This window comes from Coturnix japonica, unplaced genomic scaffold (genome assembly GCF_054131305.1).
Source record: "Coturnix japonica strain WE unplaced genomic scaffold, WE-NBRP24 Scf231, whole genome shotgun sequence".
Lineage (NCBI taxonomy): Eukaryota > Metazoa > Chordata > Aves > Galliformes > Phasianidae > Coturnix > Coturnix japonica.
In genome coordinates, this window is record NW_028189134.1 from 17535 (window position 1) to 32459 (window position 14925).

Below are 14925 nucleotides of genomic sequence, written 5' to 3' on the forward strand. Positions count from 1 at the left end.
GTTCTCCTTGGGTCTCTATGAGGTCTCTATGGGTCTCTATGGTGTCTATGGGTCTCAATGGTGTCTATGGGTCTCTATGGGGTCTCTATGGGTCCCAATGTTCTCTTAGGTTCTCTATGGGGCTCAGTGGGGCTCTGTGGGGTCCCATATTGCCCCCCATTATCCCCATTATCCCCATTGTCCCATTATCCCCATTATCCCCATTATCCCCATTGTCCCCATTATCCCCATTATCCCATTGTCCCATTATCCCCATTGTCCCATTATCCCCATTGTCCCCATTGTCCCCATTGTCCCATTGCCCCCTATTGGCCCATTGTCCCTATTATCCCCATTGACCCCATTATCCCCATTATCCCCATTGTCCCATTGTCCCCATTATCCCCATTATCCCATTATCCCCATTATCCCCATTATCCCATTATCCCCATTATCCCCATTGTCCCCATTGTCCCCATTATCCCCATTGTCCCCATTGTCCCCATTATCCCCTATTGTCCCCATTGTCCCCATTATCCCCATTGTCCCCCATTATCCCCATTATCCCCAATATCCCCATTGACCCCATTATCCCCATTACCCCCATTATCCCCATTATCCCCATTATCCCCCATTATCCCCATTATCCCATTATCCCCTATTATCCCCATTATCCCCTATTACCCCCATTATCCCCATTAACCCCCATTATCTCCATTGTAGGTTTCTCCTACGTTTATTGTGGGTCACAGAATTGGGTCGGAATAACTTAAAAATGGGGGGGGGGGGGGTCGGGGGTCGTATTTACATTATGGGGGGGGGGGGGGGGACAGAAAGACACGGGGACAATATGGCGGCGTGGGGACAGCGGGGGGGGAAGGGGCGACCCCATACAGTTGTGACCCCCCCCAACCCCATTAAAGTGCTGACGACCCCTTTGGGGTGGGGGGGCTGCAGGGTGGGGGGCTCAGTGTCACCCTGACCCCAAAGTGGGGGTCCCCATTCCATTATGGGGGTCTTGGTGTCACCCTGACCCCAAAGTGGGGGTCCCCATTCCATTATGGGGGTCTCAGTGTCACCCTGACCCCAAAGTGGGGGTCCCCATTCCATTATGGGGGTCTTGGTGTCACCCTGACCCCAAAGTGGGGGTCCCTATTCCATTATGGGGGTCTCAGTGCCACCCTGACCCCAAAGTGGGGGTCCCCATTCCATTATGGGGGTCTCAGTGTCACCCTGACCCCAAAGTGGGGGTCCCCATTCCATTATGGGGGGCTCAGTGTCACCCTGACCCCAAAGTGGGGGTCCCCATTCCATTATGGGGGGCACAGTGTCACCCTGACCCCATGGGGGGGGTCCCCATTCCATTATGGGGGGCTCAGTGTCACCCTGACCCCATGGTGGGGGTCCCCATTCCATTATGGGGGGCTCAGTGTCACCCTGACCCCAAAGTGGGGGTCCCCATTCCATTATGGGGGTCTCAGTGTCACCCTGACCCCACAGTGGGGGTCTCAGTCCCATGGGGTCCCAAGATGGGGGTCCCAACATCACCCTGACCCCAAAGTGGGGGTCCCTATTCCATTATGGGGGTCTCAGCGTCACCCTGACCCCAAAGTGGGGGTCCCCATTCCATTATGGGGGTCTCAGTGTCACCCTGACCCCAAAGTGGGGGTCTCAGTCCTATGGTGTCCCCAGGGTGGGGGTCCCAACATCACCACGACCCCATGGTGGGGGTCCCCATTCCATTATGGGGGTCCCGGTGTCACCCTGACCCCATGGGGGGGGGTCCCCATTCCATTATGGGGGTCTCAGTGTCACCCTGACCCCAAAGTGGGGGTCCCCATTCCATTATGGGGGTCTCAGTGCCACCCTGACCCCAAAGTGGGGGTCCCCATTCCATTATGGGGGGCTCGGTGTCACCCTGACCCCAAAGTGGGGGTCCCCATTCCATTATGGGGGTCTCAGTGCCACCCTTACCCTACAGTGGGGGTCCCAGCCCTATGGTGTCCCCACGATGGGGGTCCCAACATGACCACGACCCCATGGTGGGGGTCCCTATTCCATTATGGGGGTCTCAGCGTCACCCTGACCCCAATGTGGGGGTCCCAGTCCCTTGGTGTCCCCAAGATGGGGGTCCCAAAGCCATCATGCCCCCAAGGTGGGGGTCCTGGTCCTATGGTGTCCCCAAGATGGGGGTCCCCATTCCATTATGGGGGTCTCGGTGTCACCCTGACCCCGTGGAGGGGGGTCCCGGGTCCTGCAGTGTCCCCAGTGTAGGGGGTCTCAGTGTCACCATGTCCCCAAATGGGGGGTCCCAAGTCCACGATGGGGGTCCCAGTCCCACGGTGTCCCCAAGGTGGGGGTCTCAATGTCACCACAACCCCAAGATGGGGGTCCCCCAATGAGGGTGGGGGTCTCAGTGTCACCATGTCCCTAAATGGGGGGTCCTAAGTCCACGATGGGGGTCCCAGTCCCACGGTGTCCCCAAGGTGGGGGTCTCAGCTCCACACTAAGGGGTCTCAGTGTCACCATGTCCCCAAATGGGGGGTCCCAAGTCCAGGATGTGGGTCCCAGTCCCACGTTGTCCCCATGACGGGGGTCCCGACTCCATGATGGGGTCCTCGGTGTCACCCTGAGCCCAGGGTGGGGGTCCCGGTCCCGTGGTGAGCCCAGGATGGGGGTCTCGGTGTCACCACATCCCCAGGGTTGGGGTCTTTACTCCACGGTGGCCCCAAGTTGGGGGGTCTTGGCTCCAGGATGGGGGTCTTGGGGGTCACTTTGTCCCCATGATGGGGGTCCCAACATCACCATGTCCCCATGATGGGGGTCCCAGGTCCAGGATGGGGGTCTTGGGGGTCACCTTGTCCCCATGATGGGGGTCCCGGTCCCATGGTGTCCTCAGGATGGGGGTCCCAACGTCACCGTGTCCCCATGATGGGGGTCCCAGGTCCATGATGGGGGTCCCAACGTCACCATATCCCCATGATGGGGGTCCCAACGTCACCATATCCCCATGATGGGGGTCCCAGCTCCAGGATGGGGGTCCCACCTTCAGAATGGGGGGTCTCAGGTCCAGGATGGGGGTCCCAATGTCACCATGTCCCCATAATGGGGGTCCCAGGTCCATGATGGGGGTCTTGGTGTCACCATGTCCCCAATGGGGGGGATCCCAACTCCATGATGGGGGTCCCACCTTCAGAATGGGGGTCTCAACTCAAGGATGGGGGTCCCAATGTCACCATGTCCCCATGATGGGGGTCTCAGGTCCATGATGGGGGTCTTGGTGTCACCTTATCCCCAAGTGGGGGGTCCCAACCCCAAGATTGGGGTCCCAACGTCACCATGTCCCCATAATGGGGGTCCCAACCCCAAGATGGGGGTCCCAACATCACCATATCCCCATGATGGGGGTCCCAGCTCCAGGATGGGGGTCCCACCTTCAGAATGGGGGGGTCTCAGGTCCATGATGGGGGTCTTGGGGTCACCTTGTCCCCAAGGGGAGGGGTCCCAACATCACCATGTCCCCATGATGGGGGTCCCAGGTCCAGGATGGGGGTCCCAACGTCACCATATCCCCAATGGGGGGGGGTCTCAACTCCAGGATGGGGGTCCCAAAGTCACCTTGTCCCCATAATGGGGGTCCCAACCCCAAGATTGAGGTCCCAACATCACCATGTCCCCATAATGGGGGTCCCAACCCCAGGATTGGGGTCCCAACGTCACCATGTCCCCATAATGGGGGTCCCAACCCCAAGATGGGGGTCCCAACATCACCATATCCCCATGATGGGGGTCTCAGGTCCAGGATGGGGGTCCCACCTTCAGAATGGGGGGTCTCAGGTCCAGGATGGGGGTCCCAACATCACCATGTCCCCATAATGGGAGTCCCAACTCCATGATGGGGGTCCCACCTTCAGAATGGGGGTCCCAGCTCCATGATGGGGGTCTTGGGGTCACCTTGTCCCCAAAAGGAGGGGTCCCAACATCACCATGTCCCCATGATGGGGGTCCCAGGTCCAGGATGGGGGTCTTGGGGGTCACCTTGTCCCCATAATGGGGGTCCCGGTCCCATGGTGTCCTCAGGATGGGGGTCCCAACATCACCATGTCCCCATAATGAGGGTCTCAGGTCCATGATGGGGGTCCCAAAGTCACCATGTCCCCAATGGGGGGGGGTCTCAACTTCAGGATGGGGGTCCCAAAGTCACCTTGTCCCCAAGGGGGAGGGTCCCAACCCCAAGATTGGGGTCCCAACGTCACCATGTCCCCATAATGGGGGTCCCAGGTCCATGATGGGGGTCCCAACGTCACTGTGTCCCCAATGGGGGAGATCCCAACTCCATGATGGGGGTCCCACCTTCAGAATGGGGGTCCCAGCTCCATGATGGGGGTCTTGGGGTCACCTTGTCCCCAAGGGGAGGGGTCCCAACATCACCATGTCCCCATGATGGGGGTCTTGGCTCCAGGATGGGGGTCTTGGGGGTCACCTTGTCCCCATGATGGGGGTCCCGGTCCCATGGCGTCCTCAGGATGGGGGTCCCAACGTCACCATGTCCCCATGATGGGGGTCCCAACATCACCATATCCCCAATGGGGGGGGGTCTCAACTCCAGGATGGGGGTTCCAAAGTCACCTTGTCCCCAAGGGGGGGTCCCAACTCCATGATGGGGGTCCCACCTTCAGAATGGGGGTCCCAGCTCCATTATGGGGGTCCCAAAGTCACCATGTCCCCAATGGGGGGGGTCCCAACTCCATGATGGGGGTCCCACCTTCAGAATGGGGGTCTCAACTCAAGGATGGGGGTCTTGGGGTCACCTTGTCCCCAAGGGGAGGGGTCCCAACGTCACCATGTCCCCATGATGGGGGTCCCAGGTCCAGGATGGGGGTCTTGGGGGTCACCTTGTCCCCATGATGGGGGTCCCGCTCCCATGGCGTCCTCAGGATGGGGGTCCCAACGTCACCATGTCCCCAATGGCGGGGGGGGGTCTCAACCCCAGGATGGGGGTCCCAACGTCACCATGTCCCCATAATGGGGGTCCCAGGTCCACAATGGGGGTCTTGGTGTCACCTTGTCCCCATGATGGGGGTCCCGGTCCCATGGCGTCCTCAGGATGGGGGTCCCAACGTCACCATGTCCCCATGATGGGGGTCCCAACCCCAAGATGGGGGTCCCAACATCACCATATCCCCATGATGGGGGTCTCAGGTCCAGGATGGGGTCCCACCATCAGAATGGGGGGTCCCAGCTCCATGATGGGGGTCTTGGTGTCACCTTGTCCCCAAGGGGGGGGGGGTCCCAACCCCAAGATTGGGGTCCCAATGTTACCATGTCCCCAGAATGGGGGTCCCAATGTCGCCATAATGGGGGTCCCACCTCCAGGATGGGGGTCCCAAAGTCACCATGTCCCCAAGATGGGGGTCCCAACCCCAAGATTGGGGTCCCAACATCACCATGTCCCCATAATGGGGGTCCCAATGTCCCCATAATGGGGGTCCCAGCTCCTTGATAGGGGTCTTGGTGTCACCTTATCCCCAAGGGGAGGGGGGGGTCCCAACCCCAAGATGGGGGTCCCACCTTCAGAATAGGGGTCCCATGGGGGTCCCAACCCCAAGATGGGGGTCCCAATGTCACCATGTCCCCAATGGGGGGGGTCCCAACCCCAAGATGGGGGTCCCACCTTCAGAATGGGGGTCCCATGGGGGTCCCAACCCCAAGATGGGGGTCCCACCTTCAGAATGGGGGTCCCATGGGGGTCCCAACCCCAAGATGGGGGTCCCACCTTCAGAATGGGGGTCCCATGGGGGTCCCAACTCCATGATGGGGGTCCCACCTTCAGAATGGGGGTCCCATGGGGGTCCCAACCCCAAGATGGGGGTCCCAACATCACCATGTCCCTATGGTGGGGGTCCCAATGTCCCCATAATGGGGGTCCCAGCTCCTTGATAGGGGTCTTGGTGTCACCTTATCCCCAAGGGGAGGGGGGGTCCCAACCCCAAGATTGGGGTCCCAACATCACCATGTCCCCATAATGGGGGTCCCAATGTCCCCATAATGGGGGTCCCAGCTCCTTGATAGGGGTCTTGGTGTCACCTTATCCCCAAGGGGGGGGGGGTCCCAACCCCAAGATGGGGGTCCCACCTTCAGAATGGGGGTCCCATGGGGGTCCCAACCCCAAGATGGGGGTCCCAACGTCACCATGTCCCCAATGGGGGGGGTCCCAACCCCAAGATGGGGGTCCCACCTTCAGAATGGGGGTCCCATGGGGGTCCCAACCCCAAGACGGGGGTCCCAACACCCCCACAGTGTTGGGGGGGGTGGGTTGAAGTGGTTAATGTTGGGGGGGGGTTGTTCTGTCCCACTGTCCCCACATCAAGGCGCTGCTCCCAGCCCCACGGAGCCCCCCCAGGTTTTGGGGGGGGGGGGGTCCCAATATGAGGGGGCCGAGTTGGGGGCGGGGGGGGGGTGAAGGGTTTTGGGGTGGGGGTCCCGGCTCAGAGCGGTCAGCAGCGCCTGGGGGGGGGGGGGGGTTGGGGGGTCGTGTCCCCCCCACCCCATGTCACACGCCGGGGACGTCGGGGCAGCCGGGGGGGGGCTTCCGTTTGATGCCCAGGTAGATGGCAACTGTGGGGGGGGGGAAGAAAAGGGAGGGGGTTAATAGGGGAGATTGGGGGGGTATGGGGTGGGGGGTGGGATTTGGGGTGGTTGTGGGGGGGGTATGGGGCAGATATGGGGGCTATGGGGCACCAGGAAGGGTGTGGGGTGGGATTTGGGGGGGCTATGGGGCAGATATGGAGGCTATGGGGCTCCAAGAAGGGTGTGGGGTGGGATTTGGGGGGGCTATGGGGCAGATATGGAGGCTATGGGGCTCCAAGAAGGGTGTGGGGTGGGATTTGGGGGGGCTATGGGGCAGATATGGGGGCTATGGGGCAACTAAAGGAGAATGGGGTGGGATTTGGGGTGGTTATGGGGGCTATGGGGCACCAGGAAGGTTGTGGGGTGGGATTTGGGGTGGTTATGGGGGGATGTGGGGCAATTATGGGGCAGATATGGAGGCTATGGGGCACCAGGAAGGGTGTGGGGTGGGATTTGGGGTGGTTATGGGGCAGATATGGGGGCTATGGGGCATCTTAAGATGACTGGGGTGGGATTTGGGGTGGCTATGGGGGGCTTTGGGGCACCAGGAAGGGTGTGGGGTGGGATTTGGGGGGGCTATGGGGATCTATGGGGCTCCAAGAAGGGTGTGGGGTGGGATTTGGGGTGGTTATGGGGCAGATATGGGGGCTATGGGGCACCAGGAAGGGTGTGGGGGGGGAATTTGGGGGGGCTATGGGGCAGATATGGGGGGCTATGGGGCAACTAAAGGAGACTGGGGTGGGATTTGGGGTGGTTATGGGGGGCTATGGGGCACCAGGAAGGGTGTGGGGTGGGATTTGGGGTGGGTATGGGGCAGATATGGGGGCTATGGGGCAACTAAAGGACACTGGGGTGGGATTTGGGGTGGTTATGGGGGGCTATGGGGCACCAGGAAGGTTGTGGGGTGGGATTTGGGGTGGTTATGGGGCATTAGGAAGGTTGTGGGGTGGGATTTGGGATAGTTATGGGGGGCTATGGGGCACCAAGAAGGTTGTGGGGTGGGATTTGGGGGGGCTATGGGGCACTAGGAAGGGTATGGGGTGGGATTTGGGGTGGGTATGGGGGGATGTGGAGCAGTTATAGGGCAGATATGGGGGCTATAGGGCAACTGAAGGAGACTGGGGTGGGATTTAGGGGGGGCTATGGGGCAGATATGGGGGCTATGGGGTACCAGGAAGGGTGTGGGGTGGGATTTGGGGTGGTTATGGGGGTCTATGGGGCACCAGGAAGGTTGTGGGGTGGGATTTGGGGGGGTTATGGGGCAGATATGGGGGCTATGGGGCAACTAAAGGAGACTGGGGTGGGATTTGGGGTGGTTATGGGGGGCTATGGGGCACCAGGAAGGTTGTGGGGTGGGATTTGGGGGGGCTATGGGGCAGATATGGGGGCTATGGGGCACCAGGAAGGGTGTGGGGTGGGATTTGGGTGGCCTATGGGGCAGATATGGAGGCTATGGGGCTCCAAGAAGGGTGTAGGGTGGGATGTGGGGGGCTATGGGGCACTAGGAAGGGTGTGGGGTGGGATTTGGGGTGGGTATGGGGCAGATATGGGGGCTATGGGGCACCAGGAAGGTTGTGGGGTGGGATTTGGGGGGCTATGGGGCAGATATTGGGACTATGGGGCACCAGGAAGGGTGTGGGGTGGGATTTGGGCTGGTTATGGGGCATTAGGAAGGTTGTGGGGTGGGATCTGGGGGGGCTATGGGGCACTAGGAAGGGTGTGGGGTGGGATTTGGGGTGGTTATGGGGGGATGTGGGGCAATTATGGGGCAGATATGGGGGCTATGGGGCAACTAAAGGAGACTGGGGTGGGATTTGGGGTGGTTATGGGGGGGCTATGGGGCACCAGGAAGGTTGTGGGGTGGGATTTGGGGGGCCTATGGGGCAGATATGGAGGCTATGGGGCTCCAAGAAGGGTGTGGGGTGGGATTTGGGGGGGCTATGGGGCAGATATGGGGGCTATGGGGCAACTAAAGGAGACTGGGGTGGGGTTTGGGGTGGTTATGGGGGTCTATGGGGCACCAGGAAGGGTGTGGGGTGGGATTTGGGGCGGGTATGGGGCAGATATTGGGGCTATGGGGCTCCAAGAAGGGTGTAGGGTGGGATTTGGGGGGCTATGGGGCAGATATGGGGGTTATGGGGCAACTAAAGGAGACTGGGGTGGGATTTGGGGTGGTTATGGGGGGCTATGGGGCACCAGGAAGGGTGTGGGGTGGGATTTAGGGGGGCTATGGGGCAGATATGGGGGCTATGGGGCACCAGGAAGTGTGTGGGCTGGGATTTAGGGGGGCTATGGGGCAGATATGGGGGCTATGGGGTACCAGAAAGGGTGTGGGGTGGGATTTGGGGTGGTTATGGGGGGCTATGGGGCACCAGGAAGGGTGTGGGGTGGGATTTGGGGTGGTCTATGGGGCAGCTATAGGGCCTATGGGGCTGCTAAGGGGTATCAATGGGGCAGCTATGGGGTGTCTATAGGGCAGCTATGGGGTATCAATGGGGCAGCTATAGGGCAGCTATGGTGTATCAATGGGGCTGCTATGGGGTATCAATGGGGCAGCTATTGGGCATCAATGGGGCAGCTATGGGGCATCAATGGGGCAGCTATAGGGAATCAATGGGGCAGCTATGGGGTATCAATGGGGCAGCTATGGGGCAGCTATGGGGTATCAATGGGGCAGCTATGGGGTGTCTATAGGGCAGCTATCGGGTATCAATGGGGTAGCTATAGGGCGTCTATAGGGCATCTATGGGGCAGCTATGGGGTATCAATGGGGCAGCTATGGGGTGTCTATAGGGAAGCTATGGGGTGTCTATGGGGCAGCTATGGAGTATCAATGGGGCAGCTATAGGGCGTCTATAGGGCATCTATGGGGCAGCTATGGGGTGTCTATAGGGCAGCCATGGGGTATCAATGGGGCAGCTATGGGGCGTCTATAGGGCAGCTATGGGGCAGCTATGGGGTGTCTATAGGGCAGCCATGGGGTATCAATGGGGCTGCTATGGGGCGTCTATAGGGCATATATGGGGCAGCTATAGGGTATCAATGAGGCAGCTATGGGGCGTCTATAGGGCATATATGGGGCAGCTATAGGGTATCAATGAGGCAGCTATGGGGTGTCTATAGGGCAGCTATAGGGTATCAATGGGACAGCTATGGGGCGTCTATAGGGCATATATGGGGCAGCTATAGGGTATCAATGAGGCAGCTATGGGGTGTCTATAGGGCAGCTATGGGGCAGCTATGGGGCAGCTATAGGGCAGCTATGGGGCATCTATGGGGCAGGACCCACCTTGTGAGCGCAGATCCCCCGATTCTCTCAGGTTTGTCTGCGACCCTGATAAGGGGGGGGGGGGTCAGTCTGTTCCCATCCCCCCCCCCCAAAATCCCCCCCAGCCCCACAACTGGGGGGCAGCAGCTTTGACCCCATTGTCCCCATTGTCCCCATTATCCCCATTATACCCATTGTTCCCTATTGTCCCCATTGTCCCATTGACCCCATTGTTCCCCCATTGTTCCCCATTGTCCCCATTGTTCCCCATTGTCCCCATTGTCCCATTGTCCCATTGTCCCTATTATCCCATATTGTCCTCCATTGATCCCCATTGTCCCCCCATTGTCCCATTGTCCCCATTATCCCCATTGTTCCCATTGTTCCCCATTGTTCCCCATTATCCCCATTATCCCCCATTGTTCCCATTGTTCCCCCATTGTTCCCCTATTGTCCCCATTATCCCCATTATCCCCATTATCCCCATTGTTTCCCATTATCCCATTGTCCCCATTATCCCCATTATCCCCATTATCTCATTATCCCCATTATCCCCATTATCCCCATTATCCCCATTATCCCTATTGTTTCCCATTATCCCCATTATCCCATTATCCCCATTATCCCATTATCCCCATTATCCCCATTATCCCCATTATCCCCATTGTCCCATTGTCCCATTGTTCCCCCGTTGATCCCATTGTCCCATTGTTCCCCATTGTCCCATTATCCCCATTATCCCCATTGTCCCCATTGTCCCCATTATCCCCATTGTCCCATTGTTTCCCATTATCCCCATTGTCCCCATTATCCCCATTGTCCCCATTATCCCCATTGTCCCCATTGTCCCCATTATCCCATTGTTCCCCATTATCCCATTATCCCCATTATCCCCATTATCCCCATTGTTCCCCCATTATCCCATTGTTCCCATTGTCCCCATTGTCCCCATTATCCCCATTGTCCCCATTGTCCTCATTGTTCCCCATTGTCCCCATTATCCCCATTGTTTCCCATTGTCCCATTGCCCCCATTGTCCCATTGTTCCAATTGTTCCCCCATTGTCCCCATTGTCCCCATTATCCCCATTGTTCCCTATTGTCCCATTGTTCCCATTATCCCCATTATCCCCATTGTCCCCATTATCCCCATTGTCCCCATTGTTCTCATTGTCCCTTTGTTCCCCCCTTGTTCCCATTGTCCCATTGTCCCATTATCCCCATTGTCCCCATTGTTCCCATTGTTCCCCCATTGTCCCCATTGTTCCCATTGTCCCATTATCCCCATTGCCCCCATTGTCCCACTGTCCCCCATTGTTCCCATTGTTTCCCATTGTCCCATTGTTCCCCCATTGTTCCCCCATTGTCCCCATTGTCCCATTATCCCCATTGTCCCCATTATCCCCATTATCCCCATTGTCCCCTATTGTCCCCCATTGTTCCCATTGTTCCCATTATCCCCATTATCCCCATTGTCCCCATTGTTCCCATTGTCCCCATTATCCCCATTGTTTCCCATTGTTCCCCTATTGTCCCATTGTCCCCATTGTCCCATTGTTTCCCATTGTCCCATTGTCCCCATTGTCCCCATTATCCCCATTATCCCCATTATCCCCATTATCCCATTATCCCCATTATCCCCATTGTCCCCATTATCCCCATTATCCCCATTGTCCCCATTATCCCCATTGTCCCCATTATCCCCATTATCCCCATTATCCCCATTATCCCATTATCCCCATTATCCCCATTATCCCCATTATCCCCATTATCCCATTATCCCCATTATCCCCATTATCCCCATTATCCCCATTGTCCCATTGTTCCCATTGTCCCATTGTTTCCCATTGTCCCATTGTCCCCATTGTCCCCATTATCCCCATTATCCCCATTATACCCATTATCCCATTATCCCCATTATCCCCATTGTTCCCATTATCCCCATTATCCCCATTGTCCCCATTATCCCCATTATCCCCATTGTCCCCATTGTCCCCATTATCCCCATTATCCCCATTACCCCCATTGTCCCCATTGTCCCCATTATCCCCATTGACCCCATTATCCCCATTATCCCCACTGTTCCCATTATCCCCATTGTCCCATTGACCCCATTATCCCCATTATTGTTCCCATTATCCCCATTGTCCCATCGTCCCATTGTCCCCCCATTGTCCACATTATCCCATTGTCCCCTATTGTCCCTATTGTCCCCCATTGTCCCACAGTCTCTCACTGATTTTGGCTCCCGCGGTCGCTGTGTTTCCCATCACGCAGCGGTTGGAGCTCGGCCGCTTCGAGGGGTCCAGGGTCACCCTGGGGGGGGGGGGGGGGGGACAATGTGTTAATGGGGGGGGGGGCGGCAATGGGGGGGGTGGGAGAATTGGGGGGGGGGATGGGAGAGAAATGGAGGGGGGAGAGAAATGGGGGGGGGCAATGGGGGGGATAGGGATGTGGGGGGGTAATGGGGGGATAAGGATGAGGGATGGAGGGGGGAGAGAAATGGGGGGGGGACAGCAATGGGTGGTAGGAATGGGGGGGGAGAGAGAAATGGGGGGGGGGCAATGGGGGGGATAGGGATGGGGGGGATGGCAATGGGGGGGGATAGGGATGGGGGGGTTGGTAATGGGGGGGGAGAAATGGAGGGGGGGGGCAATGGGGGGGATAGGGATGAGGAATGGGGGGGTTGATGGCAATGGGGGGGGAGAGAAATGGGGGGGGGGAGAGAAATGGGGGGCAGATGGCAATGGGGGGGATAGGGATGGGGGGGGATGGTAATGGGGGGGGGAATGGAGGGGGGGGGATGGCAATGGGAGAGATAGGAATGGGGGGGGCAATGGGGGGGGAGAGAAATGGGGGGGGCAATGGGGGGGATAGGGATGAGGAATGGGGGGGGATGGTAATGGGGGGGGAGAGAAATGGGGGGGGGGAGAGAAATCGGGGGGATAGGAATGGGGGGGGGCAATGGGGGGGGACAGAAATGGGGGGGGGGGTGATGGCAATGGGGGGGGAGAGAAATGGGGGGGGGGAGAGAAATGGGGGGCAGATGGCAATGGGGGGGATAGGGATGAGGGATGGGGGGGGCAATGGGGGGGGAGAGAAATGGGGGGGGAAGGGATGGCAATAGGGGGGATAGGGATGGGGCAGGATGGTAATGGGGGGGGGGATGGCAATGGGGGTATAGGGATGAGGGATGGGGGGGTTGATGGCAATGGGGGGGGACAGAGAAATGGGGGGGGGTGGCAATGGGGGGGATAGGAATGGGGGGGGATGGTAATGGGGGGGGGAAATGGAGGGGGGGGATGGTAATGGGAGAGATAGGAATGGGGGGGGGCAATGGGGGGGGAGAGAAATGGGGAGGATGGCAATGGGGGGGAGAAATGGGGGAGGGCAATGGGGGGGATAGGGATGAGGGATGGGGGGGATGGTAATGGGGGGGGACAGAGAAATGGGGGGGGGATGGCAATGGGGGTATGGCAATGGGGGGGATAGGAATGGGGGGGAGAGAAATGGGGGGGGAGAGAAATGGGGGGGGGGCAATGGGGGAGATAGGGATGAGGGATGGGGGGGTTGATGGCAATGGGGGGGGAGAGAAATGGGGGGGGGGCGGCAATGGGGGGCTGAGAAATGGGGGGGGCAGATGGCAATGGGGGGGATAGGGATGGGGGGGGCAATGGGGGGGAGAAATGGAGGGGGGGGGATGGCAATGGGGGAGATAGGAATGTGGGGGGGGCAATGGGGGGATAGGGATGGGGGGGGCAATGGGGGGGAGAAATGGAGGGGGGGGATGGCAATGGGAGAGATAGGAATGGGGGGGAGAGATAAATGGGGGGGGATGGCAATGGGGGGGGATAGTGATGGGGGGGGCAGCAATGGGGGGGGTTGATGGCAATGGAGGGGGACAGAGAAATGGGGGGGGGATGGCAATGGGGGGAATAGGAATGGGGGGGAGAGAGAAATGGGGGGGGCAATGGGGGGGATAGGGATGAGGGATGGGGGGGTGATGGCAATGGGGGGGGAGAGAAATGGGGGGGGGCAATGGGGGGGATAGGGATGAGGGATGGGGGGGGGATGGCAATGGGGGGGACAGAGAAATGAGGGGGGGGAGAGAAATGGGGGGGTGAGAAATGGGGGGGGGACGGCAATGGGGGGGATAGGGATGGGGGGGGGATGGTAATGGGGGGGGAAATGGAGGGGGGGGGATGGCAATGGGGGAGATAGGAATGGGGGGGGAGAGAAATGGGGGAGATATGGCAATGGGGGGGGGGATAGTGATGGGGGGGGCAGCAATGGGGGGGGACAGAGAAATGGGGGGGGGATGGCAATGGGGGGGATAGGAAAGGGGGGGGAGAGAGAAATGGGGGGGGGGCAATGGGGGGATAGGGATGGGGGGGATGGTAATGGGGGGGGGCAATGGTGGGGGAGAGAAATGGGGGGGGAGAGAAATGGGGGGGTGAGAAATGGGGGGGGGGACGGCAATGGGGGAGATAGGGATGGGGGGAGGATGGTAATGGGGGGGGAGAGAAATGGGGGGGGGATGGCAATGGGGGGGATAGGAATGGGGGGGGAGAGAGAAATGGGGGGGGGTAATGATAATGTGGGGGGGGGGGTCCCGGCTGGGGGGGGGGGTAGTGATAATGTGGGGGGGGGGTCCCGGTTGGGGGCGGGGTAGTGATAATGTGGGGGGGGTCCCGAGGGGGTGGGGGTGGGGGTCCCGGTGGGGGGGGGGTTAGTGATAATGTGGGGGGGTCCCGAGGGGCTGTGGGTGTTGGGGGGGTCCCGGGGGGTGTGTGGGTGTTGAGGGGGGTCCCAGTTGGAGGGGGGGGGGGTAATGATAATGTGGGGGGGTGGTCCCGGTTGGTTGGGGGGGGGGTAGTGATAATGTGGGGGGGGGTCCCGGTTGGGGGGGGGGGTTAGTGACAATGTGGGGGGGGTCCCGGGGGGGAGGTGGGAGGGTAATGACAATGTGGGGGGGGGTCCTGGGGGGGTGGGGGGGGGTAGTGACTATGTGGGGGGGGGTCTCGAGGGGGTGGGGGGGGGGTCCCGGTT

General features: G+C 59.6%; 1 long non-coding RNA gene across 2 annotated transcripts; it reads right to left on the bottom strand.

Annotated features, from left to right (window-relative positions):
- Positions 1-699: 699 nt before the first annotated feature.
- On the bottom strand, positions 700-12201 carry LOC146750955 (uncharacterized). 2 transcript variants are annotated; one of them, XR_014942012.1, is made up of 4 exons: positions 12113-12201; positions 9899-9943; positions 4968-6597; positions 700-4911 (listed from the first exon to the last, which is right to left on the bottom strand). It is a non-coding gene; the product is annotated as an uncharacterized LOC146750955 (long non-coding RNA). The 2 variants fall into 2 exon arrangements; XR_014942011.1 differs by having other exon boundaries at positions 700-6597.
- Between the last annotated feature and the right edge of the window lie 2724 nt (positions 12202-14925).